The sequence below is a fragment of the Phocoena phocoena genome, chromosome 17 (genome assembly GCF_963924675.1).
Source record: "Phocoena phocoena chromosome 17, mPhoPho1.1, whole genome shotgun sequence".
Classification (NCBI taxonomy): Eukaryota; Metazoa; Chordata; class Mammalia; order Artiodactyla; family Phocoenidae; genus Phocoena; species Phocoena phocoena.
The window spans coordinates 46,555,680-46,581,961 of record NC_089235.1 but is presented as its reverse complement, the minus strand read 5'-3'; the positions used below and the strand labels follow the sequence as shown (position 1 = coordinate 46,581,961).

The 26,282-nt window shown below is 41.8% G+C and overlaps 1 protein-coding gene across 1 annotated transcript in view; it reads left to right on the top strand.

Annotated features, from left to right (window-relative positions):
* The window catches only part of NCALD (neurocalcin delta), a 412,094-nt gene that overhangs the window by 210,912 nt on the left and 174,900 nt on the right, over positions 1 to 26,282 (top strand). The window contains exon 3 of the mRNA XM_065895666.1: positions 17,931 to 17,980. The gene's annotated coding sequence lies outside the window, so the exon portion shown is untranslated. The remainder of the gene's footprint in view (positions 1 to 17,930; positions 17,981 to 26,282) is intronic.

Below are 26,282 nucleotides of genomic sequence, written 5' to 3'. Positions count from 1 at the left end.
TCCACAGATGCAGGGTACATCAAGTTGATTGTGGAGATTTAATCCACTGTCCCGAGGCTGCTGGGCTGAGATTTCCCTTTCTCTTCTTTGTTCGCATAGCTCCCGGGGCTCAGCTTTGGATTTGGCCCCGCCTCTGTGTGTAGGTGGCCTGAGGGCCTCTGTTCTTTGCTCAGACAGGACGGGGGTTAAAGGAGCAGCTGATTCGGGGGCTCTGGCTCACTTAGGCCTGGGGGAGGGAGGGGTACGGATGCGGGGCGAGCCTGTGGTGGCAGAGGCTGGCGTGACATTGCACCAACCTGAGGCGCACCGTGCGTTCTCCCGGGGAAGTTGTCCCTGGGACCCTGGCAGTGGCGGGCTGCACAGGCTCCCGGAAGGGGGGTGTGGATAGTGACCTGTGCTCTCACACAGGCTTCTTGGTGGTGGCAGCGGAAGCCTTAGGGTCTCGTGCCCGTCTCTGGGGTCCGCGCTGATAGCCGAGCCTCGCACCGGTCTCTGGAGCTCCTTTAAGCAGCGCTCTTAATCCCCTCTCCTAGAGCACCAGGAAATGAAGAGGCAAGAAAAAGTCTCTTGTCTCTTTGTCAGCTCCACACCTTTTCCCCGCCTCCCTCCCGGCTAGCCCTAGCCGTGGCGCACTAACCCCTTCAGGCTATGTTCACGCCGCCAACCCCAGTCCTCTCCCTGCAATCCGACCAAAGCCCAAGTCTCAGCTCCCAGCCCCGCCCGCCCTGGCAGGGAAGCAGACAAGCCTCTCGGGCAGGTGAGTGCCCGGTCGGCACCGATCCTCTGTGCGGGAATCTCTCCGCTTTGCCTTCCGCACCCCTGTGGCTGCACTCTCCTGCATGGCTCCGAAGCTTCCTCCCTCTGCCACCCGCAGTCTCCGCCCGCGAAGGGGCTTCCTAGTGTGTGGAAACCTTTCCTCCTTCACAGCTCCCTCCCACTGGTGCAGGTCCCGTCCCTATCCTTTTGTCTCTGTTTTTTTTCTTCTTTTCTTCTTTTGCCCTACCCAGGTACGTGGGGGAGTTCCTTGCCTTTTGGGAGGTCTGAGGTCTTCTACCAGCATTCAGTAGGTGTTCTGTAGGAGCTGTTCCACATGTAGATGTATTTCTGATGTATTTGTGGGGAGGAACGTGTCTTACTCTTACGCGTCTTACTCTTCCGCCATCTTGAAGCTCCAAGGGTAAACTCTTAAATGTGTTGGCCTTGTTTGTTGGTGAAAAGTTGGTATTTCCCCTCTTCTTAAAAAAGCATTTGTAAATAACATTTGTAATATTTTATCTTAAAATATTTTATAGCTCTGGAGATGGGTTCTGTTCAGAAGCCTCTGGATCTATCCAAATGTGCTCTCTGTGGCAATGGGGATTTGGCTTTTGTTTGTGATGTGCCGTTAGCTTACAGACCTTTCACCTTTCTTCTGTGTTTTCCATCCTGCAGCTGCCAGATTAGTTTCTGTGAACTTTGTCCAATATATTGTAATACTTTTGTTCAAACCTAGATCTTGTCTCATTCTGGGTTTGAATTGTCTGTTGGCTTAACAGCCGTGTTCATTATACTGTGTTTGCTCTCTTGAGTTACCCAAACCAGCTGTGCCTACTGCTGTTTGCACAGGCTCAGTGGGAGACAAAGGCTGTCACATTGCAGGTTAAACTAACGCTGGAGCTCTATCCAGATTCAGACATATAGTGCTTTTTAGTATATTTGTCTCTGGTCTAAAGTTTTAATTTTCTATATATTATGATGTTCTCACACCTTAAAAACCTTTCTGACTGGGGAGAGATTGCCCCTCCCTGGGCTACCCAGTTCTTAGAGATAGCAAAGGGTCAGTGGGATCATACCTTTGATATGAAAACTAATCAATCCAAAGTCTTAACCTCCTGCATCTGGCAGATTCACACCACGCCCGTATTTCCCCTCCCCTAAGTCATCCCAGGGCCTGCTACCACGCAACCAGAGACCACCCCTATATAGACCCTAAAGCCCCACCTGCAGGAATTATTCAAACTAACCAATCTTAGAACTGTTTATTTTCCCCTGCCTTGCCTTTCCCGCGGAAACCCCTATAAAGGCTCTGGCCAATCCCCCTCGCTCCTGCTTTCTGCCTCCTGACCACCCAACTACCCTGAGGCTTCCCCATGGAGCCCTGCATGGCCTGGTGTGCTTCCTGTTCTTAGGACCTGTGAATATAATAAACTTTTGTTTTCCTGAGCCTCTCCTATGTTTCCACTTATGGCCACACCTGACTGACCATCCCATAAAAGAACACAGAACAATTTGTATTTTAACTGTTAGTGTCAACATTTGATAAGGGCATGTTGGGGTCATTTAAAACGGATCATCTTTTTGCTTCCATACACATTTCCTCTGACAGATGATGGATTAATGATTGTTATGTATTTTCATCCAGGAGTGTCACTAAATTTCCCTGGTTCATCTCAGTGCTTATCTTATCTTATTGTCAGGAAGTACTTCTTGATATCGAACCCAATCCCTTCCTATTGCTACCCAAGGCAACCGATTTTCCCTGGATCTCTGCCTTAATAATTAATTTTCTAGAAGTATTTGAGATTCATCTCAACATGCCAGGTCAAGAATATTCTTCCAGGTACTGCTCTCAAAATTGCAAATGAAACAAAACCTGCTGCCCTTAAGATATGTATTAAGTGTTCAAAGAATACAACTTTAACCTTGAAAAGAATGTTAAGTGATGAAAAAATAGCAATAAATGCATGCTGACTGCCACTCTCCTAAAAGCTCCTTTTATACACTGAATTGGCTCCCAGGGAATTGGATCTTATTTTACAGTGTGATGAGGAACGTACCCATAGGTTTTAAAGTAAGACTGACATATATACACTCTACCAAATGTAAAATAGATAGCTAGTGGGAAGCAGCCGCATAGCACAGGGAGATCAGCTCCGTGCTTTGTGACCACCTAGGGGGGTGGGATAGGGAGGGTGGGAGGTAGATGCAAGAGGGAAGGGATATGGGGATATATGCATATGTATAGTTGATTCACTTTGTTATACAACAGAAACTAACACAACATCGTAAAGCAATTATACTCCAATAAAGATGTTAAAAAAAAAAAAAAGTAAGACTGACCTAGGGTCATATTGGCCGCTGCCACTTACCAGCTGTCTGATCATGAGGCCATTATTTCACGTCTCTGAACCTCAGTTTCAGCATCAGTAAAATAGGGATAATAGTAGGTGCTTTATGGAATTGTCATGAGGATCAAATGACACCATCAAACGGAAACTACCTTGGAAATGGCAGGTATTCCACAATATTAGTTTCTCTCTGCCAGGATTGTTGATGCAGTGAGACTGCCAGGTTATATGTTGGTAAATATACTAAATTTAATTATTATAAAACATCATTAATTAAATCACAATTTGTAGTTGTTCAGACAGGGCTAAGCAGAAGTTAATTTTTTTTTTTACTAAGAAGAGGGGCTTTGCTAAGCAAATTTTTCTGTCAGCCAGAACGGTGATAGGGAGAAAAGTTAAGCTACTTAAAGCTTTTAGAATCTCCTATTTGCAAATAGAGAGAAATAATTAATTAAAAATAATTGTTACCTAAGTCATTGAAAGGGTTGGGGAGACAACCTACTTAGTAACATTTGCCACTGGTTTGTGTACAGTTATCTTCTGTGTGATTTACAAAGGCGTGCCTCCCTTAAAACTTGTCTCCATTTCAGACATTTCATCAATTAAGATGTGCTTTCCTTTCAATTAATCTGAATCCGTAAGTTTCTCTAACACTGAAAAAGTGGAACATTAAGTAAAATGCTATCCATCTTCACCAAGATTGTGGGAAAGAACTTCATTTGCTTATACTAATTTGTGCTGTGGTTGCACTCCTCTTTCCTATCCCTTCATTAATCCATTGAACAATTATTAACAGCCAATCAGTGACCTGGCATGCAATTACAGAAGAATTTTTCTTCTGGCATCAAGGTACAGAGATAAAGCTTGCCTTGTGTAGTGGTGAAAATGTGCTTTCTCCCTCTCCTTGGGAATCCTGGTCAAATGCAAGCACTGGTAGATACCAGATTTAACTAGGTATATAATGTCATCACCTGCATGTTATACTCCATCCTTTGAATGAGTAAGGACAGGGCAAGAATTAATTATTGCACACTGGTCAGAATGGCCATCATCAAAAAAAAAGTTTACAAATAATAAATGCTGGAGAGGGTGTGGAGAAAAGGGAACCCTCCTACACTGTTGGTGGGAATGTAAATTGGTGCAGCCACTATGGAGAACAGTCTGGAGGTTCCTTAACAAACTAAAAATAGAGTTACCATATGATCCTGTAATATCACTCCTGGGCATATATCCAGAGAAAACTCTTAACACCCCAATGTTCATAGCAGCAGTGTTTACAATACCAAAGACATGGAAGCAACCTAAATGTCCGTTGACAGATGAATGGGTAAAGAATATATAACAATATATAATAATACCTATATATATATACCAGTAAATATATATATATAACAGAATATTACTCAGCTGTAAAAAAGAATGAAATAATGCCATTTGCAGCAACATGGATGGACCTAGAGATTATCATACTAAGTGAAGTAAGTCAGAGAAAGACAAATATCATATGATATCACTTATATGTGGAATCTAAAATATGATACAAATGAACTTATTTACAAAACAGAAATAGATTTACAGACATACAAAACAAACTTATGGTTACCAAAGGGGAAAGGGGGAGAGAGGGAGGGATAAATTAGGGGTTTGAGATTAACAGACATACATTACTATATGTAAAATAGATAAACAACAAAGACCTACTGTATAGCACAGGGAACTGTATTCAATATCTTGTTAACCTATAATGAAGGTTATAATAAAGAAGAATCTGAAAAAGAATGTATATAATATGCATATATAACTGAATCACTTTACATCTGAAACTAACACAGCATTGTAAATCAACTCTACTTCAATAAAAAATTAATTTAAAAAAAGATTTAATTATTTGACTTTCAGAAGTGAATACAAGGATGACCCAGCCCTTCAGTAAGGCCAGTCAGTCACTGGTGATCACAGGTAATGACCAGGGATCTGTGGGGTCATGTGCCTGTGCTCAGCATAAGGTGAAGGTCTGACCTCAGCCTCAGGCTTGAGGATACACTGTAGGTCATTATCATTATTTAGACTTTTTCAGGATGCAATTACTTGTTGCATGTTTCTGTTGCCACTTGCAAATTTAACCATTATTTCTTTGCTTGTTCAGCAAAGAAATTACTATCAGAAAATGATTAGAAATGACAACACTGAGTTGGATCGTGCTCTTTGCCTGTCCATCCTGATGGTACAATTTTGATCTTTTCTTCACAAGATTATCCAGATATGTGTAACCAGAAAGCTACCATAACCTTTTGTTAAGGTCCCCAGTGACCTCTGTCCTGCTAACTGGAATGATTAGTTCTCAGTGTTCATTGTACTGGGCTTGTTGACAGCATTTGACACTACAAATGATTCCTTTCCTCTTGTTCTTTATTTTCCTTGACCATTTTAATCACTTGTTTTCTGTTGTGGGTTTTAAGCTCTTCACTTTTATACTAGATCCATCAACATCTTATCTGGCTACTGGGGTTGCATGAAAAGAACATTTTAACATCCTCCTTAAACTCAATTTTTCATTTTGTGTTTATTGCTGTTAAGTTATGCTGTTATGTAAATGTAATTCTGTCCCCTTAGGTCAGTCCTTAGGAAATTTTTGCTAAATTTGAAAGTGACTGTAGAAATTGGTTTTTTGTTTTGTTTTGTTTAGTTTATTTTTTTGCGATATGCAGGCCTCTCACTGTTGTGGCCTCTCCCGATGCGGAGCACAGGCTCCGGACGCGTAGGCTCAGCGGCCATGGCTCACGGGCCCAGCCGCTCCGCAGCACGTGGGATCCTCCCGGACGGGGGCATGAACCCGCGTCCCCTGCATCGGCAGGTGGGCTCTCAACCACTGCGCCACCAGGGAAGCCCGAAATTGGGTTTTTAAAATATTCCTCTGTCTTCTGCTTTATCATTGTGTCTTAGTTCTTCAGAACTAAGAACCTACTTAGTAACACTCACCACTGGTTTGTGTGCGTTTAGCTTCTGTGTGCTTTACAAAAGCGTGCCTGGTTAAAACTAGTCTGCATTCCAGACACCTCATCAATTAAGATGAGCTTTCCTCCTTTATTTTTTTACCTTGTAGTTTTCATAATATTTTGTTTAATTATTTTTCCCCTTTGATGTAGAATCTACTTCTTTGTCTTAAACCTCGTAACTTATTTCCACTTATTTCTCTAGTTCATCTGCTTCCAGATCTCCTTATTTCTTCTTGGGATCTGTAATTTGAGACTTCTTTGATAATTTTTTTAATATGTAGTCTCACACTTTTAAAACATTTTTCTTCTCCCCAGCCAGCTTGCCCCACTGTTCTTGTGGTGATATTTCCACTTATTTCAGCTTTGCCTTAGTCTGAGGAGGATGGTCCAAGTTGATTCTTATCTTCTCATTGTGTATTTAAATCGTATCTATTCTTTTCAGTGCCGGCTTATGAAGCCTATTTTGCTCTCCAAAGTTTAAAAAGCTGACGAGTAGGCATGGTTCTCATTCCTGTCTCAACCAAGAAACTGGAAAGGGCAGACTGAACATGGTGCATCTACTTCTACTTCGTTACTTCCGTTTACGTGAAAGCCCCTTGCAGTCCGGTGTTTACAAGCATCATCCAGTGAATCCGCTCTGTGAAAATTCCCTCATGGCTTCCTCTGGTCCTTTTAGCAGTTATTTCCTCACCTCCTGCCTACCTGAAGCTCTCTACCCTCACCGATTTTTTCCCCCAGACTTCCCTCCTGCTTCTCTTTTTCTTTTTGGACTAATTCGTGGGCTTCTTTTCCTTTGCCTTCTCTAATCCTTCCTCCTCTCCAGGGCTCTGTCCTTGCTCCTGTTTTTTTTTGTTTGTTTTTTTTTCATTATGCATTATCTTCCTGGGCAAACTCATCTACTCATATTCATTTAACTACCTCCACTATTCTGTGCAGTTTCTTCTGCCTTGAATGTTCCCCTCTCTCTCCCTGTTCTTTTCATCCTTCAAAACTCCTCTTAGTTATTCCTTCCTCCAGTAGGGTTTTCTTCAGTCCATAAATTGGACCAACTGTCCCCTCCCCCACCCATAACACTTGGGGACGCCATTATCATACCACAAATTACATTATAATGAAATTATCTGTGATCTCCTTGAGGGTAGGAACTATATTTGTATCCTTGTGCCTAATAACAGAACTCAAGAGCTTCCTGTGAGGCTTGCTTTTCTCTAAATGAGACATAATCTTCTTCATCAGCTATCTGAGATTGCATTTCAGCTCAAGAAAAATTTGTAAAAATTATACTCCAGATCACATTTTCTTTTGTTAATTTTCTGTGGATCTCTGATAGGGTATCATTTGCAAACTAAACCCCCTATCCACTTCCTAGTTCTACCAAGGCTGCTATCATATATTTATGTGGCATGGCATGGCTGTGGTTTGACTTCAGCCATCACCCATATGCCAATGACTCCTAAATCCTTTTTTGTAGCCCCGACTGCTGTCCTAATCTGATTGTTTCTTACCCCTTGTATGCAAGTGTTTCTTGTCCTCATGGTACAGGGTTCCTAGTGCTGTGAGGTCTCCAACACCCAGGACATGTCATTCAGGGTTGATGAGGAGGAAACTACTCTCTGATTTCTCATTTGGATGTAGTGTGTAGGTTTAGGGAGGGGAGCAAAGGGGTGCTGGTTAGGTTAGCATAGAAATGAAGTAGCAGAATGAAAAGGTGGCTCTATCAGTTTCCTATGGCTGCTGTAACAAAGCACCACAAACTTAGAGACTCAAAGCAACACAAATTTATTCTTTCATAGTTCTGGAGGTCAGAAGTCTGAAATCAGTTCTGTGGGCTAAAGTCAAAATGTCAGCAGGGCCGGTTCCTCCTGGAGGCTCTGTCTGAGGGGAGAATCCATTTCCTTGCCGTTTTCAGCTTCTAGAGGCTGTTGGAATTCCTTGGCTCCTGACTGTGTCACTCCAACCTCTGCTTTCACTGTCTTCTCCCTTGGCTCTGACCCTCCTGCCTCCGTCTCATGAGGACCCTTGTAACTACACTGGCCCTATCTGAATGACGCAGGATAACCTCCCCATCTCAAGATCCTTAGTTTAATCATATCGGCAATGTCCCTTTTGCCATATAAGATAACACCTACAGGTGCTGGGGATTAGGACATATTTGAGGGGCCATGATTCAGCCTACAGCAGTGGTCCGGGGTCAGGGTGGAGATACAAGCAAAAGTCTCGCCACTTATAGTGGATAGAGATCCAGAATCATTGACTTTTAGCAGGTGTGAGGGTCAAGGGGTGTGTGTGTGTGTGTGTGTGTGTGTGTGTGTGTGTGTGATGGAAGAAAAAGTGTTGCTATTAATGCTGTTTCTAGGTAGTAGAAAATTAACAATGCCACGGGGAAAAATTCTAGATAGCTTTTTTGTGTAAAAGTAAACCTTAGAGTCAGTTATATGAACTGTCTCTGATTTATGCCTAAATATCTGACAGCAAAATAATATTTTCTAACTAATTAACTTGTCAGATTATCATTTAAGTTTTGTTTTTAGCTCTTTTTAAAAATGATTAATTAATTTATTTATTTTTGGCTGTGTTGGGTCTTCGTTTCTGTGCGAGGGCTTTCTCTAGTTGTGGCAAGCGGGGGCCGCTCTTCATCGCGGCCTCTCTTGTTGTAGAGCACAGGCTCCAGACATGCAGACTCAGTAGTTGTGGCTCACGGGCCCAGTTGCTCCGCGGCACGTGGGATCTTCCCAGACCAGGGCTTGAACCCCTGTCCCCTGCATTGGCAGGCAGATTCTCAACCACTGTGCCACCAGGGAAGCCCTAAGTTTTGTTTTATTATAGTATGTTCAGGTGTCTGCTTCCCACCTGAACAAAGTAGGAGGTGTTGTCAGTAGCTCTGATGATCTCTCTTCTTAATGGGACTTTGAGCCTGGGCTTCAGGACTCCGAGCAGAGGAAGAGGGAGATGTTTATAGCGTGCTTGTTTCTCTTTCATCCCTTTTTCTTTAAAAGGCGGTGTAGTTAAGGGAAATGACTGGTTAATGAAAAAAAGTGGGAAGAAATTCCTTCATTTGAGTAGCTTGATAGCCATATAAAAATGCATGTACATCGAAGCAGAAGGTCTGCTAACAAGGCAAATGGAATTAAGGGGATCATTGGAAGATGTCTTAGTTTGATTTCCCCTCCAGAAGCAAATTTTGAGGCAGGCATTTGAGTAGGCAAATAAGGATGTGATTACTTTAGACTGTCTCTGGGAGTTGCTTAAGGAGGACAGCTGGGCATTTATCCATCCAGTCTCACTCTCCCCTGGCTGAGAACCAACCTGGAGCTTTCGTCCCCTGTGCTTCCTGGCTGCACATGCAGACTGTAGGGCCTCAGCACTGGGGAAGGACTGGAGGCAGAAAGTTGGAAGATACCTAGGAGAGCACTGTCAGCCCCAGGGGAGTCTGCACCCCCTCCACCAGTCCCCCAGTTGCAGCAGAAAGCAGAGGGGCGGGCAGGATGTAACGCAGGGTGCCAAAGGAAAGACCTCTACTCTAGCCTATGATGGCATCTGTCTATCAAGAAAAAGATACTGAATGTTCCTAATAGAACAGGCTTGGCACACCCATTAATAGAGCTGTCACCTCCCAAAGCCTCTGTTCCCTCATGTGTGAAATAAGAGCAATGATTCCTCCTTTTTAGGACTGTTATGTGAAATAAAAGAGATAATGTATGTGATATGTTCTGCATGGGACCTGCCTGTACCCACAAATGAGAAGAGCTGTGCTAAAAAGAAAAAAGAGACAGCAAAAACCAACCAAACAAAAACAGAAGAAAGAGAAAGGAAAGAAAGAGGAAGAAAAGAAAGATTATCAATTGTTATGTGAGATATCTGTTAGGAGATACAGTCACGCATGTTCGTATTTCTTGCCAAATAATGTTTGTGACTGTTTCACAGCTCAGGGCTTAGAGTCACACATGTTTCACTCGAGTCCCCAGCCCTGAGTTCTTTCTGCTCCCCGACTCCTTTCCATTTTTCTGGCAGAGTTTCTGACTTCAGATGCACACAGGGTGCTTTAGGACCGGCAGCATGACCCAGCCAGCCTTGTGGACAAGGGCCCAGCCCAGCTCTAAGGGAGGAGTTCTGGCTTCTTACCCAGACCTCAGGTAACGGAGATGCTCTAGGTCATCGACCAGGTTCTCATGTAAGGTCCAAATCACCACTAGGTAGTAAATGCCCTTTTCGCCTTGGGGTGGACATTCGCATGTTCACTGATCCTTGGAATACAGATAGTACTGAATCTCCCGTGGGCCGGCTGACCCCAAGACCCATAAAGAAAGTTGGTGGAGTGGTCCAGGCTGATTTCAGGCTCAGTGATGCCAGAAACACTGATGCTGGGGGCACAACCTGCTCCTGATATATGACACTGATAAGGAGCTGCCAGTTCAGAAGGCCAAGTCACTGGCAAAACCTGCAAAAAAGGAGTTGTACAAGCTTTGCAGTAGAAACAAATAGAGGCTGCCAGACCAGCCATGTCACCACTTCCCTGGAATAGGAAAAGCTGAAGTCATGGCCAGAGCACTTGACGTCCTGGCTGCAGAGGGACACACCCATGCCCCACACATGCACACGGGTGCTGATGAAGGAAGATTTGGACGCAGCTATTTTCATGACTGTCTCAGAGAGAAGATGTAGAGCCAAGACTCCATAAAGCTCCAGTGGGATCCATGTTGCTAATCGTCTTGCTGCACAGCTTCCCTTGTGTGCCTTGTGGGAGGTGGCACGTTTTGATGAGTCTAGATCAGGAGACCTGAGCTCTCCTGACTGATTAAAGCAGGAGCATGGACTCTTTTCTGCTTCCTCTTGTGATGATATGAGACGAAGAGAGCCCTCTGATGACGGGAATAGGGCGGACGTGGGGGAGGGAAAGGCACAGGATCTACCCTGAGCTCGGATGCTTGAGGCACCCTAGCCTTGGGCTTCCTTGGTCATGTGTTTTAGTAAGATTTTCAAAGGAGACTTTGACTACAGTTGGTTAAGAGCACTGTCTCTTTCCACTGTGATTGCCTTTACCCTCACGTGGAGAGGTGTTGGCATAGCCAGAGGCATTTTGGGGATCAGTCAGGGGAAGCTGAGTTGGGGACACATTTTATATGGGCTTAATAAGATATATTTATGTGATTTTACAGTCACTTCCATATATACATGTATCTGGTAGTTAATTACTAAACATGTATTATTATGCTAAGCTATTTTTCAGTTATTAAAATTTGTAATTTCTATAATATACTTTTCTCATTCTAAAAAATATCCCCATTTATATTTAATTTTGTTTTATAATTTGTATTTATTTAAAAAGGGCTTCTGGGCTTCCCTGGTGGCGCAGTGATTGAGAGTCTGCCTGCTGATGCAGGGGACGTGGGTTCGTGCCCCGGTCCGGGAGGATCCCACCTGCCGCGGAGCGGCTGGGCCCGTGGGCCATGGCCGCTGAGCCTGTGCGTCTGGAGCCCGTGCTCCGCAATGGGAGAGACCACAGCAGTGAGAGGCCCGCGTACCGCAAAAAAAAAAAAAAAAAAAAAAGGGCTTCTAATTGTATAAGCTCAGACACCACAAACCTGGATCTGCCCTCCTACACCCCCGTACAAGGAAACACCCGTCCCTCCCTTGCTCCCTCCCTCCCTTCTTTCCCTCCTTCCTTCCTTTGCCTCTCCTCCTCCTTTTTCTTTTAGAGCCTATGGCCTTACAATATTTACCTGACTTTCTGATTTCTCGCTCCTATTTCACTTTCTCATAGAATCGAGGGGAAAACGTTTTCTGTATATAAGATTTTAAAGAATGGTTTGACAACCCAACCACCATGTAAAATGCTGTTCCCATAAAAGAGTGTGCCCTGTGTTATAAACTGCGAACTCAGAAGGACCTTCTGGATGATCTGTGGCCTACACTGTCTGGCCTCTGCTCTCTGTTCTAGCTCATTCCCTACCCTCCTCTGAGGACACCCTGCAGGCCTGCCCTTTGAAGTCAGGCCCCCAGGCCACATTATCTTCCACAGCCCTTTGTTTCTGCATTTAATATTCCTTGCTTGGCTTCTCTTTATTCTTTTACTAAGAATGCTAACAAACAAAGTGGTCAGGTTTCTTAATCCCAAGTAAGTAGCAAATAGCATGTTACTATCCAGGGAAAAGTTTCAAGAGGCAGTCACACTGAAAATTGCAAGAAATAAAGTCTCGAAAGTGAATAAAGAGACAGGAAAAAATAAAACACAGAAAACTAAAATAATAATACAGTGTTCTGAATCTGTAATATAGGCTCATTTCCTTTCGGAGCAAACAGGTGTTTACATTTCAAAGTGCATGAGGGCAGCAACATGGATCAGTCATATTCATGTGACTAACATGGGCGTTTGGTATACAAAGTGCAGAAAATGTGAAAAATTTTCATCCAACAAGGTATATATTCTAAAGTTTTTTTTTTTTTTTTACAGAATCTCTGTGGTGCAGGAGGCTTACATAATTCTTCAGTAATGTTGATCAAACAACATGGTATTTCATTAAATTGAATCTGGGGGAAGTGTGGCATTATGGTTATGACTGAGATTTGATGTCAGACAAGCCTGGTCATAAGTTCTGGTTCTTCCACCTAATTAGCTATGGACCGCTCTGAACTTCATTTTCCTTGTATAAAATGCAGATCATCATCTACCTCGTAAGATCTTGGAGAGATTGTCCATTTCTTAATTCATATCTGCTAAGGATTCATAGAACAGTTGCCATGTGAAGCTTTTTGCAGGATCATTTTCCATTCGGTTCCTGGCTCGTCATTCAATTTGCAGCCCTGCATTGCAAGAGTATAGCACTTTGTCAGCTGCTTCGGCATTAATAGACATGAAAATATTTGTTAAAATATGTTCCTTGTTTTTTTAGGTTTGTTTTCTTTGATGTGTTTTCTTATGGGAATAATGGGAGAATAAGTTGCACTCAGAATAAAATCCAAACTCCCTTTGGGCCCTGCCTACCTCAGTCAGCTCACCTATGCCCCTCTGAGCTAAGCTCAGATACTTAACGTCTGTAAACGTCAGAGTCCTCATTTTTAAAGTGGGAATGGGCACCCATAGAGATGGTTCTGTTGATTAAATTGGATAACTCCTGTAGAGAGCTTAGCTCAATACCTGCACATGGTCAGTGTTCGAGAAAAATTCTTTCCTGAGAGTCCCTGTAAACCACATTCATCTTTAATCAGATCCTGTGGTCATAGAGAGCTTTGGATGTGACCAACAGAAATAAATGGCAATTACTGACTGGAGCCTGAAAAAAATAGCTTATAGAACTGAGGCAAGAGCTGACTGAGGGAAGAGGCCTTGGGGGCCTGCAGGAACCAGGGCAACTGAGGGTCTTCAAAGCGAGAACGAGTGAGTAAACCATCCTGTGAGGTGCTGCGCTGCTGACCGTACAGCCTCTTGTCCTGTCGCCCCTGAATGCCCATGAGGGAGGTTCAGATGGCCCAGCTCGGGTTTGGGCCCTCCCCCGTGGTAAGAAGAGTGAAGTCTGGGGTTGGCCGCCCCACCGAAGCCTTGAGTACAGGACACTGGACAGACAAAACTACCTATTGTTCTCCACAGACCTATAGCTGGGTGTTTCTGAAGACCTGCTAAGCCAATTTCTCTCAACTGACTTCTCAACTTCCTCTTTGTCAAAATTTAATTGCCTTTTATAAGAACTCAACCTCATTTCCTCCCATCTTTCTAGACAGTCATTCCTTTTTCTGAGTAACTTCTATGATGTTTATTCACTCATACATTCATTTAGTAAACAGATATTTACTGAGCAACTACTAGGTGTCAGTTTCTCTTCTGGGGGCTGGTTTACCTCAGTGAACCCAAGAAATCAAGGACATACCTGAGTTGGGGGGGGCAGACAACCAAACAGAAACAAATAAATAGATGACATAAAGTGGCAACAGGGCTAATGACAAATCACTAATGAGAACAACCGTAAGGGAAAGGAAGGAGTGAGGAGTGTGTGGAGGTGTTGCTCAGATTGGGTATGCATGTTTGGATGAGTCTGTCATTCAGCTGCTCCCATTCTGATTAGTTTATTTGCTTACTTGTCTGTCATAAGTGACTAGCTGGCTTGCCCTGTCTAGCAGGTGAGCCCCTTAGGGGTGAAGTCATGTCATTCATTTCTAGGGCTAGCCCCTGCGTCACTGTGGATGCTAAATTAGTGTTTGTTGAATGAATGGATAAACACACACCCCTTATGTGTGGCTATTGGATGACTGTATTTTTCTGCTTGTGAGCCAGCCAGCCTTTCTCCCAAGAGGGGCATCGCAGGTGGCTTGGAATTCCTGCACTCGTCAGTTCTCTGTTGTTGACTGACCAGTTAGCTGAATAAGGCATTTCTCTAACCCCCTATTTAGGGGATCTCTCTTCTCTGGAATCAGGTTGGTTTCTTTGTGCTATTATTGTTTTTATTTTCTCATAACGTGCCTTTTGAATTTACGACCAGGTCTGAGAAAGAAATGAGAAAAATATCTATTCCTCACAACTTGAGCCCCAGAGTCATGGCACCAGAGTGAATCATGGCATCCGAAGGAAGCTCAGGAGAGCACCTAGCCCAAGTGAGGTTGTGCCGTGAGAAACAGGGGCAATAGCAATGGTCCTTTGAGGGAAACTGGATTCCTATTAAATTTGCTGCCTCCATACTTAACGTCCGTGTTTCCTGAAGTGGAAAGTACTAAAGTACTAAATTAATCCTCATTTAAGTACTCAGTCTAAAAGTAGAAAACAAGACAATGAAGTGCTTTCAAATATTTTTATTAAACATTTGTGTAAAGTAGAGCCAGTGTTGATTACACGATGTTCAGACGTGGCCTCCACCCTAGCAGGATTCATGGCTTTTTACTTCAGACCAGTGAATGGACTGCCATTGACACAGCTCTCTGGTTGTGATGGTAGCTGCGTTTATAAATGGTCAGCTGTGCTGTGAATATATTTAGCTTATGCTAAGTGCCGCTGAGAGGATGAATATCATCTGTTTCCAGTTGAATTCTGTTTTGGAGCACGGTACATTTTTTTCTAAATGAATAAATATTAAGCCTTTTTCACTTCCAGAGGAAAGTTAGGGTTAGATGCTGAAATTCAAATTACTAGACTTATTAAATCAAATTAAAATGAAATGTAAAAATCCATTTGATTCTATGTATAAGTACTTGTCAGAATACACTGCTCAGTGAAAATGCCATGTTTTGGGTAAACAATTAGATACCAACACTAAGATCAGAAACCATTTCATTCGTTGTTAGCATGAATGGATGGTATGGCTGACTGACCAGGTAGTTAGAAATAATGGTTAAATGGTGTTGGTAACTGTACAATATCTTCATATAACATTTAAAACCTTTTAAAGCAGTTTTTATCCAAATGTTTTCAGACTTTCATATCATAGACCTTGAAGTTTGTGTATGCAAACCAAAATATATACGGTGACTATTTTAAGCACTATCACCATTAAAAAAGGATTCGCTTCAGCCTTCTGAAAAAGCTGATTTGGCTGGCCGTATTCATTTGTTCAAAAACAATAAACTTCCTGATAGAGATCTTAAAGGAAAAGTAAGAACCAACTTGAAATGGATGTCAAAAGGGATTTTAGAGTGATTACATACATTCTCCGAGTATAGAGATCTAGTGATGCTAAGTGACTGCTCCAAAGTTAGCCCCCTGCTAACTAACGGCCACACTGGGGTTAGACCCCAGGATTCCTGACTTCCACACCTGTGTTCTTTCTACCTTATCCCCTTGTCTCCCTGACATGATCGTTTGAATTAGCAAGATACGCATGTAGTCTACAAAATTTCTCTTCTGTTTCTGTTTCAATGAAATCAGCTATTATATAAACAATGCATATATATACCCTGTGGATTATTTACACCTGCTTTCCCATGTGTCCTTGCCCCTCCCACCCCACCTCCATCATTTTCTTATCAATCTCTGAGAAAAACTAGGTAAGATAGGCTGTTTCAGTGTGCCTCTGTGAGCAAATCAATGAGACTTGTCCAGTGGCATAGAGAACAGGCAGAGCTTTGATAGCTCTCGGGTGGTGTCCTCTTCTCCTGGTCTCACCCAGCTGACTTGGATGCCAGCGACAGGCTTGGTTTTTAATGGCCTGTCCACTCTGACACTAAAGAAAGCCTTTGGGGCCCTATGTCTGGTCAGCTCTGGTAAACTGCTTATTTATTTACCTTGACACTTTAACTCAGCATCTGTGTTTTGTTTTCAGTAAAATCTGAAGCTCTGGAACAGAGTTAACTATTATATATTTTAAAATGTAAAACACTGTGAATTCATTTGACTTAATTCCACATCTTAACAGTGGAAAAGCCTAAAATATCACTTTTCAAATTGTAATGCGCTTATATGTTAACAAAGTAACTCTGAGATAAAGGAAAATATACAAAAACCATTTCACAGATTTTTTGTTTTAGTTAAAAAGAAATCATGCTTGGAAAGATTACATTATATTAAGCCAAAATATCTTTTAAATATCTATATTATTAAAATGTACAGATTATTGTAGTAAGAAAAAATTAAGAATCTGTCTTACATCAGAACTCTTATATTGCCAGAACTAAAAATAGCATAATAACTATTATTTGTGGTACATCCAGAGGTTCAGTATTGCCTGAGGGTCCTTACCACTGAAATATATTGCCTCTAACTATGTTCAAAGGGACAAATCTCTTAACTCTTTGGTAAAGTTCCTAGTTTTGCTTTAACTGTGTTCAGTTCCCTGTTAAATGCTTGGAGGAATATGAGTCCTTGGTTTATTGACTGAGATGCATTTTGCAATGATTAGTACAACATCAAATACACAGAAATTGGTAGAATATTATTTTTTTCTAACATGTCAGTTGGAACATCTTTTCTTCTTGAATTACTCCAATTAATTCTTTTTAATAAAAAGGAGGATTTTTAGAAACCCCCAAATTCTGCATTTCTTGGTATTTATTCCTAATACAAGTAACACTCTGATATTTAAGAATTAAATGATATGAGTTGGGAATTTTTTTTCTTTTTTTTTTACAGATCTCCCAAGAGGGCTTTGACCCTGTTGATAGTTTTGAAACTGTAGTAGGTAGACTAATTAGATTGTCTAAAAACTAGTGTTCCCAGAGTTCTAAAATACACTTTTTCTCAAAGAGAGGTTATAAATGCAAGAAACACAATCTGAGAGACCACCCCCTCCCCGTGTCCGTTGGCGATGGGATTCAGCAGACCACACCCCCTTCCTCCTAGCCTTCTCAGTCAGACACACTGAGCCGCACTCCTCACAGGCTCCCTCCCATACAGCCTCCTCCTGGCTAACAACTTTGATCATTCCTTTCTTCTGAACTATGAATCTAACCAATACATTACTCTCACATATTGACCTATTTATCGTGATTTCTTATTGTTACATTATGGCACTGTGTCTGCTAATTCTTTTTGGAATGTACCTAAACTTTGGTACATCTAAAAGGAGGCTCATTTGGTGCTTGTTCTGAAGTGCAAAATGAAGACCCGTGTTCCTGACTGTCCCTTCCCTTGGATCTGTATTCTCTTCCAAGGAGTTTATAAATATCAACAAGAGGTCAATGCCAGACTCCCCATTTCTGCCTCTGATGCCTTTTCTAGGCAAGTCCTTTCTGGAGAGCTCTACCTCTACCCCACTTGCACTCCCTTCCCCAAAAGGGTTGTTGATAACTAAGGCCAAGTCATGGGATGCCTCGCAGAGTTCTGCCAGTAAATATGTGGGGATAAATGACCTTTAAAAAATCCTTTAAGATTTTTTCATTCAGCATATTTATTTTGCCTGTTTTCTTTTAGATCATCTCAGCTTTGGTCCCTTGGAACCACCCACTAGCGACAGTCATAAAGTAAGTATACATTTTAAATTTTCTTTCAGTTGCTGTAAATGGAAATCTCAGTTTTCAGTGGTTTTCACCAGAGACAGTTTCATTCAAATATTTTATCAGTGAATAGTAGTATAATAAATGGGAGTTTTGGGGCTTCCCTGGTGGCACAGTGGTTAAGAATCCGCCTGCCAATGCAGGGCACACGGGTTCAAGCCCTGGTCCGGGAAGATCCCACATGCTGCGGAGCAACTAAGCCCATGCGCCACAACTGCTGAGCCTGCATTCTAGAGCCCACGAGCCACAACTATTGAGCCTGCGTGCCTAGAGCCCATGCTCCACAACAAAGACAAGCCACCACAATGAGAAGCCTGCACACCACGACGAAGAGTAGCCCCCGCTCTCCGCAACTAGAGAAAGCCCGCACGCAGCAGCGAAGACCCAATGCAGCCAAAAATAAATAAATAAATTTATGAAAAAAAATGGGAGTTTCATATACAGGAAAGATAATAAACCCTCTCTTTAAAATTTGTGAAAAGGATAATGGATAGAAATTAAATAAATAAGGCACTGCTTATCACTTTTGAATATTGCCCATAGCATAATAAAGTATATCTGCAGCCACCTAGTGGAGTGTTTTTTATGTACCATCTTCATCCCAGGCAGCTGCCAGAGTCCTCTCAAGGGGCACATTACAACAACTTCTTCTTCCATTTTAAACTGGGCCATGGTCCAAGAAGTATCTCAAATGGCATTAAGCACCAACTAACATCTGGCAGAGGTTAGTTTAGCACCTAATAGGCACATAATAAAAATTTGTTGGAGAATAAATGGGTGGATTAATTAATTCATCAATTTTATGCTCTTTGAGGTCCTCACTAGTGTGAGGCAATGTGGTGCACTGGTTAGTGCCCCAAATCTGGAGGCAGATGCTTGTGTTCAGGTCCTGGCTCTGCCACTTACTAGCTTCATGACTTCTGTCACAGGTCCAACCTTTCAGTGCCCGGGGTTTTCCATCCACAAAATGGGGCTAATAAAACTACCTCTCTTGTTGTTGTTGTTGTTATGAGGTTATTACAAGAATTAGATGAGTGAATATTTACAAAATGCTTAAAATAATGCCTGGCATGTGGTAATCTCTATAAAATGTTTGTTGAATAAATTAAAATATATTAAACATATAGGGATATTTTGAGGCTCCAGATTTAGAGATTGAAAAACTGGTTTAGCCTAGAAGCAATAATGCTCTAGTAGCAATAAATATATCTACCACTCAAATCCTGGTTTCAATATTATTTCCCAATAAAAAGAACCAGAGAAATGGCTGATTGAGGACTGGGGCAAGAAATGTACAAAATGAGCCTGGAGTATCTTATAGTGCCAGAAAGTAAGGAAGTACTAAAAGAAAAAAGGTAAAACAAAAACAAAATCTCGTAATGATGACTGTGACACAATGTATGTTGAAAGGATATAGGAGCCAACTAAAAGTTCTCCCAGTGACCAAAATTAGAACAATTTGAACCATGAGATAAATAACTAGTATTGAGGTATAACCCAAATCTGATAACTATCTATTCTGATATAAATAAATGATTGGATAAACATATGAGGAAAATAGACAAATCTCTTATGCAGAAAAATTCCAAATAATGCATGTAGATACTCTGCTTTATGGGAGGTAAAGCATAACTCTGGATGGGGCTGCACAGAGTTTCTTTCTTCCAAAGAGCACAGTATGGAAAGAGAGTGAGATTTTTTTTAAAAAAAGAGTAACTTACGATAGAGAAACCTGACAAACACTACCTCAAGCCAGTCAAGGTTAACATTAACAGAGATATGCCATATTGATAGTAGGTATCCTTCACGTCATGTGAGATGAGAATGGCATTTGACCTCTGTGATCTTCCTCCCAAAACATATTACCCCAGTCTAATCATGAGAAAAACATAAGAGAAATTTCAATAGAGGTGCATCCTACAAAACACCTGAATAGTCCTCCTCAAAACTGCCAAGGTCATCAAAAACAAAGAAAGTCTGAGAAATTGTCACAACCAAGAGAAGCCTAAGGCAACTGGCCAGCTAACTGTAAGGTGGTGTCTTGGATGGGATCCTGGAACAGAAAAAGGACATTAGGTAGAGACTAAGGAAATGTGAATAAAGTATGGAGTTTAGTTCATAAACATGTATCAATATTTGTTCACTAATTGTGAAAGATGTACCACCCTAATGTAAGATGTAATAACAGTGGAAACTGGGAGCGGGGTATACAAGAATTGTCTGTTCTAGCTTCACAATAATTCTGCAAATCTGAAACTTTCAAAACTAAAAACTTTATTCTAAAAAATTATGAAGTATGCACATTAAAAAAAAACTGGTTTGAAGGTATACTCTCCAATTTTCAAGTGCCAAGATAATAGTTTTTTGAAAAATGTTGAGTTCAGCTAATTTATGTTTTGAGACTCATACATGGATAATTATATTCTGCATTAAAGTTTTTTTTTTTTTTTTTTTTGCGTTACACGGGCCTCTCACTGTTGTGGCCTCTCCCGTTGCGGAGCACAGCCTCCAGATGCGCAGGCTCAGGGGCCATGGCTTACGGGCCGAGCCGCTCCGCGGCATGTGGGATCCTCCCTGACCGGGGCACGAACCCGTGTCCCCTGCGTTGGCAGGCAGACTCACAGCCACCAGGGAAGCCCTGCCTTAAAGTTTTGAATTGGACAGAGGTGTACACATCTATAAAGCTTTAGGTTATATTTCTGCTGTCCTCAAACGGAGGAAGAAAATAGCACTGGCAACACAAACCTTTTTGCAAGAATAATTGTTATTGGAGTTTGAAGTGGATTGTCAAATTTAACAGCATAACAAATTTAGTGGCGTAATACAACATGTAACCGTTATCCTGCAGTTTCTGTGGATTGGGAATCTGGGTGTATCTTACCTGGGTCCTCTGCTTAGGGTCTCATAAGGGTATAATCAAGTTGTTGGCTGGGTTGTGTTCCTTTTTGGAGCCCGATTTTTTTTTTCTTCTAGGTTCACGTGGTTGTTACTAGGATTCACTTGAGGTTGTAGGACTGAGGTCTCTTGTTTTCTTGCTGGCTGTCACCTGCGGTGCTCTCACCTCCCAGGTATCACTTAGGATTCCTTGCCATGTGGTCGATTGCTTCTCACAGGCCTTGTCACAACGTGGCAGCTGACTTCAAAGCCAGCAGGAGAATCTCTGACCCCAGTCTGCTAGGACGGAGACTTACGTAGTGTAACCTAATCAAGGGAGTGACTATCCCCTATGGCTTTGCAGTATTCTCTTGGCTTGGGAGCAAGTCACAAGTTGTGCCTGCACTCAAGGGGAGGGGATCATCCTAGGATGTGTCTCACTGGGCAGTCACGTTGGGGTGTGTCCACTACAACAGGAGAGTTTTGAAACCGACACAGGCAGCTGGGCATAGAGGATCAAACCAAATAAAAGGGGAACAAATCAGAAATGCTTGTTTGTTGCCTTCAAGCAAACTACAACTTGAAGTAACTAAATAAGTTTCATCCCACCCATCCACACACAAATACACAACATTATATTGAACTTGGATGACTATTTTTAAACTCTGAGGAGTATTTGAAGATGAAGGAGTCAGAGAAATATATTTGGAGATAGCTCATAAATACATCACCATTTTCCTGATTAGGGTGTTTTTTTTTCCTATTCAGTGAAGAAATTCGCACAAAAATATGTTCTCAGTGGCAACAACATTTATGCCCTCTCATTATAAAAGTCCAAATAATATGATCTCATTTTCAACATATCGTAACTTAATTTTTTTCATTTTTGAGACTGTTTAGTTTTTTAATACTTTACACTCTGCCTACTAATAATTATTAATAGGATGATTCTGTTTAATTTATAATTTTACATGATGCTTATAAATTTGTATATTTTAGATGTATTAAATATCCATTTTCATTGATTTCTTTTTATGGGTTCTGAATCCTTTTCTTATAAAGTAGTAAATACAGGAATTCTGCTATTGTCATTTTGCTCCAGTTTTGTAATCACCACCCAGATTTTCAGGAACACAATTTTTTCTTTTCTTTTTCCTGATTGCTCCTTATAAGACCAAAATGTCCCAGAAATCCTAACATTTAGTCATTGGACCTGCATTTGCCAAGCTGCTGCTTGCGTCTGGAAATAAAGCACAAGTACCCTTTGCTAGACCCTGCGTCTGAATTGTGGGTTTGGATAATGTGTTCACTGTCTGTGCATCTCCATGGAGGTTAATACAAACCTATTAGCAGATTGAACCAGAGACCTTTGCAGTTTGTCTCAGATATGCAGCCACCTTAAAGAAAACAGGCAACTTGTGGAAATGAAGCTCATTAGCCCCCAAGTTGGCATGAAAAGAAAATATGTATTGCAATAATTTAGTTAAGAAACTCAAAGGAGAAATGATTTCTTGTGGCTCCTCCTCCCGTACCCTTCACCCTTTTCCTAGTCTTTTTCTGCCTGTATTTTTCTGCTCACTCACAACTAAGCCTTATGCTGCAGCTATTGGTTCTCTTATGCCAAGGGGTGCAAAGGGTTGTTATTCAGAATAGTGAAAACATAATCACTTGTAGCTATTGGTAAAATAACTCATGTAGCAAATAAAGGTCAAAGCTTGCTTGCTTCCTTCCTTTCTTCCTTGGAGATGTTTTCTTTGTAGGAATTAAATAAAGGGAACTTTTAAAAAAAATACAAGATAAGTTAGATTAAATAGAAGTAACCTTTCCTGCTTAGGAAGGAAGTATTAAGTGAAAGCCCAGAAGAAGAGCATTTGTCTTTGGCTGGAAGGTCACAGCATAAAGCATTCTTATCAGAGCTGAATCCAGGGGAATGTCTTGGAATTTGCCAATGTTGTTGGCCTGTGGTGATCATCAGATCTCTTCCTCCTGGTTTTAAAGGGATTTAGTCTTGCCTAATGATTTCATCAGATTTATTCACCATGTACCTTAATATATAAATCTGTTATTTTCACCTATTACTGAAATTCTGGGTTTTTTAATAGTACGATTGGAGCAACCATTCGATCTTTTTATCGAAAGACCTGAGTTTAATTTGAAGTAGTATATATTCTAAATAGTATCTCTGTACATTATATCTGTCTTCAGATTTTGTTTCTAGACCATCTTAACATCATTTTGCATCATGGTGATCAAATCGGAGCTGGATTTCCTTGTTTGGGAGTACCGAGGTAGCAATTCGTTGTTGTCACCTGGGTCTTCTTTTGGCATAAGACAGGCATTCAGCAACTCATTCATCATATCTCTTTATTTGGTACTGTCCTTGGGGTCCTGTGTCCCCAGTGATGCCCACACCACCTCCTCCCACACTGAGCTCTCTTTTTCCTGAGTTTCCTATCACACGTGTATTCTGTTCTTGGTCATTCCTGTCTTGTCTTATTTACCTATTCTTTGCTAGGGATAGTTCTTCTCCCCAAAGAGACTGTTAGCGCTTTGAGGGCAAGAATTCTGCCTCTTGTCTTTTGCGCCTTCACAAAGCTCAGGCTCCTCAGCACTTGATGACTACCTGTCACCATGCCCCGTGTCTCCTACTCTTACACCTGATCAAAACAGTGTTTCCTCAGATCGAGACTTAACGTACGCTCCATTTGGCTCGCCCTGTGCTGGGGACCACAGAAGTGGGGTCAGCCAAGCAAAACGATCACTCCTGACTTTGGGACCTCTCATCCTCCTCTCAGGACCACTTTGCTATTCCCAGATCCCAGGCTCCTTTCTAGGCATCTCTCCTGTGACTCATTCTCTGAGGCCCTGATGTCACTGAGGTCTCAGCTGAGTATGACACTACTAGGACAATCTTGTTCTAATAGAGAAATCCTGAAAACCAGAAAGACTTCAAGACCCAAAGTAATGTATCTCCAATGGTGAAATTCCAGACACTGTGATAAGCAACAGCGAAGATACTTTTAACCCATCCTTGTCTGGCCTCCCTTAAATAACACCACACAGGGAGATTCCTACTCTGCTTGCTTACAGGTGTACCTGCATAGGAACTGTTAAAAGAACGGAAATGTTGATCTCTGTCCTTATAGTGTAAATAACCTAGCAGGGCAGTTGGACCACACGTGCCTGTGGAGCAGACCAGTGTACTGTTTAAGAGTCTTTCTGATCACACAGTTCTGTCTTCTAATCTCAGTTTTTCTACTTGTCAGCTGTGTAGGCTTGCACAAGTGTCTAAAATTTTCTGGGGATCATTTCCTTCATTTATAACACCACAATAACAAAGGCCAAGGATGCCATGAAAACTCAACAAGTGAACGTATGGGCCGTTCTTGGCACATAGTAAATATTCATGACACGTGTGACCGCAATAATAATAACTAAAGCTAGGGAGGATTGTAAGTCCAAGCAAGGCAGTTTGGAGGTCTGAGGCTGAGAAGAGGTATACAGAGCAAGGCAAGGATGGAGGTGGAGGAGGATGGAGGATAGCTTCCTAGAAAGGACCTCCTCCCTTCATAGGAGAACATGAGTAGTGTCCAATATCTGTGCTTGCTTAGCCACTGGTACCTAATCCCCTGATTGGTTGGTCTGCACAGGCATTTTTGGCCTGGAAGCAGTCTGCTAGGGAGTGGAAAAAGTCTGAGTGGAACCCATGCACATTATCACTGTAGAGTGGAGGGATAAAGGTAGCTTCACACCTTTTCATAACTGTTTACTTCTAGGTCTCTTTCCTCCATTGGACTGTGTGGTCCTCAAACCCAGGTTCTGACAGTTCATCCCTGTTATCCCCAGGCCACTGTCTAGAGCACATGCTCAGTGCTTAATTATTGGTAGAAAGATTGAAAGGACAGAAGATGCTGGAGTTTTGCTGGACTACATCTTCTAACAACACAAGACTTAGTACAAGTATGAGAACATATTTTCCCTGCATGCAAGAACAAGATTCTGTCAAATGAAAGACGGAAACATTGTGGTTTGTGGTTCTTTCTCCAAAGCAACATTGTTTGTGGGGTCAGAGACCAAGAAAGATGTGACTTAGGAAAGCTGCAACAGCCTTAAAAATGCTGGTTGTGGTGCATGAAAGAAAAAGAAAAAGCAAACAAACAAACAAAAACCTAAGCATATAAAACTGAAAGAGGGGTCCGTAAAATCAAGCTTGATGCTAAAAGGGATGAGTTGGCAGATTGGAATGGGTCACTGCAAATTCCTGCAGCCACCTAGCTTGTGATTTAACACTTCTCTGAGCTTTTGTTCCAGATATTTGAGGCTCAATTTATTCCCATCTTATCGTCCTTGTCAAAAGCAACTTTTTTTTTTTTTTAAAGGCTGTATGTTTTCTTTCCATTCTTGTTTATACCTTACCATCCTGCTGTTGACAAGATTGGTCTCTCACACTCTGCCTGGGGTGTCTTCTATTTTTGTGTAGTTAAAATTGCCAGAGGATTCTTTCAGCGGCTCTATTTTGATGAATGGGGAAGCCATGCTGCCCTGTGGAATCCCAGCATGGCGTGGCAGCTCCCCCAATGAAAGAGGCACATGGCTGTTATGAACATGTGACCAACTGTGAAACTTTGCACATTCAAGTACTTTAAACACTTGAAAGTGCCTGTTGTACATCTCATTACAGAGATATAATACCAGGTGTGACCTCTCATGTGGGTTGATGCCTCCCTGGAAGTTGTTTGGAGTAACATGAAATGTGATTTCTTTCCAAAGTGGAGCACCTGCCATTTTCTCCCTGGCTCTGGGCTGGAAGTGATATCCTAATGCCTCCTGCCCTCTCCTCAGCTCCTGTATCCTGTCCTCACTTTGGTCTGAGCCTTCTCTCCCATCTGAATGGTTTCCTCTGTGCCCTGTGTTCGGATGGTGTTCCTTCTGATCACAAAATCTTGGTGGCACCTGTGGCAAATGGGAACTGGACGCTGGAAATTGCTCTTTGCTTTCTTTTTTTTTTTAACTTTTTATTTTATAGAAAGTAAAAAAAGTTGATTAACAATGTTGTGTTAGTTTCAGGTGTACAACAAAGTGATTCAGTTATACATATACATGTATGTATGCTTTTTCAAATTCTTTTCCCAATTAGGTTGTTACAGAATACTGAGCAGAGTTCCCTGTGCCATACAGTAGGTCTTGTTTGTTATCCGTTTTAAATATAGCAGTGTGTACATGTCAATCCCAAACTCCCTAAGCATCCCTCCCCGCCTTCCCCCCGTCCCCCCGCCGCCTCCCCATAACCATAAGTAACCATAAGTTCGTTCTCTAAGGCTGTGAGACTGTTTCTGTTTTGTAAATAAGTTCATTTGTATCTTTTTTTTTTTTTTTTTTTTTTTTTAGATTCTGT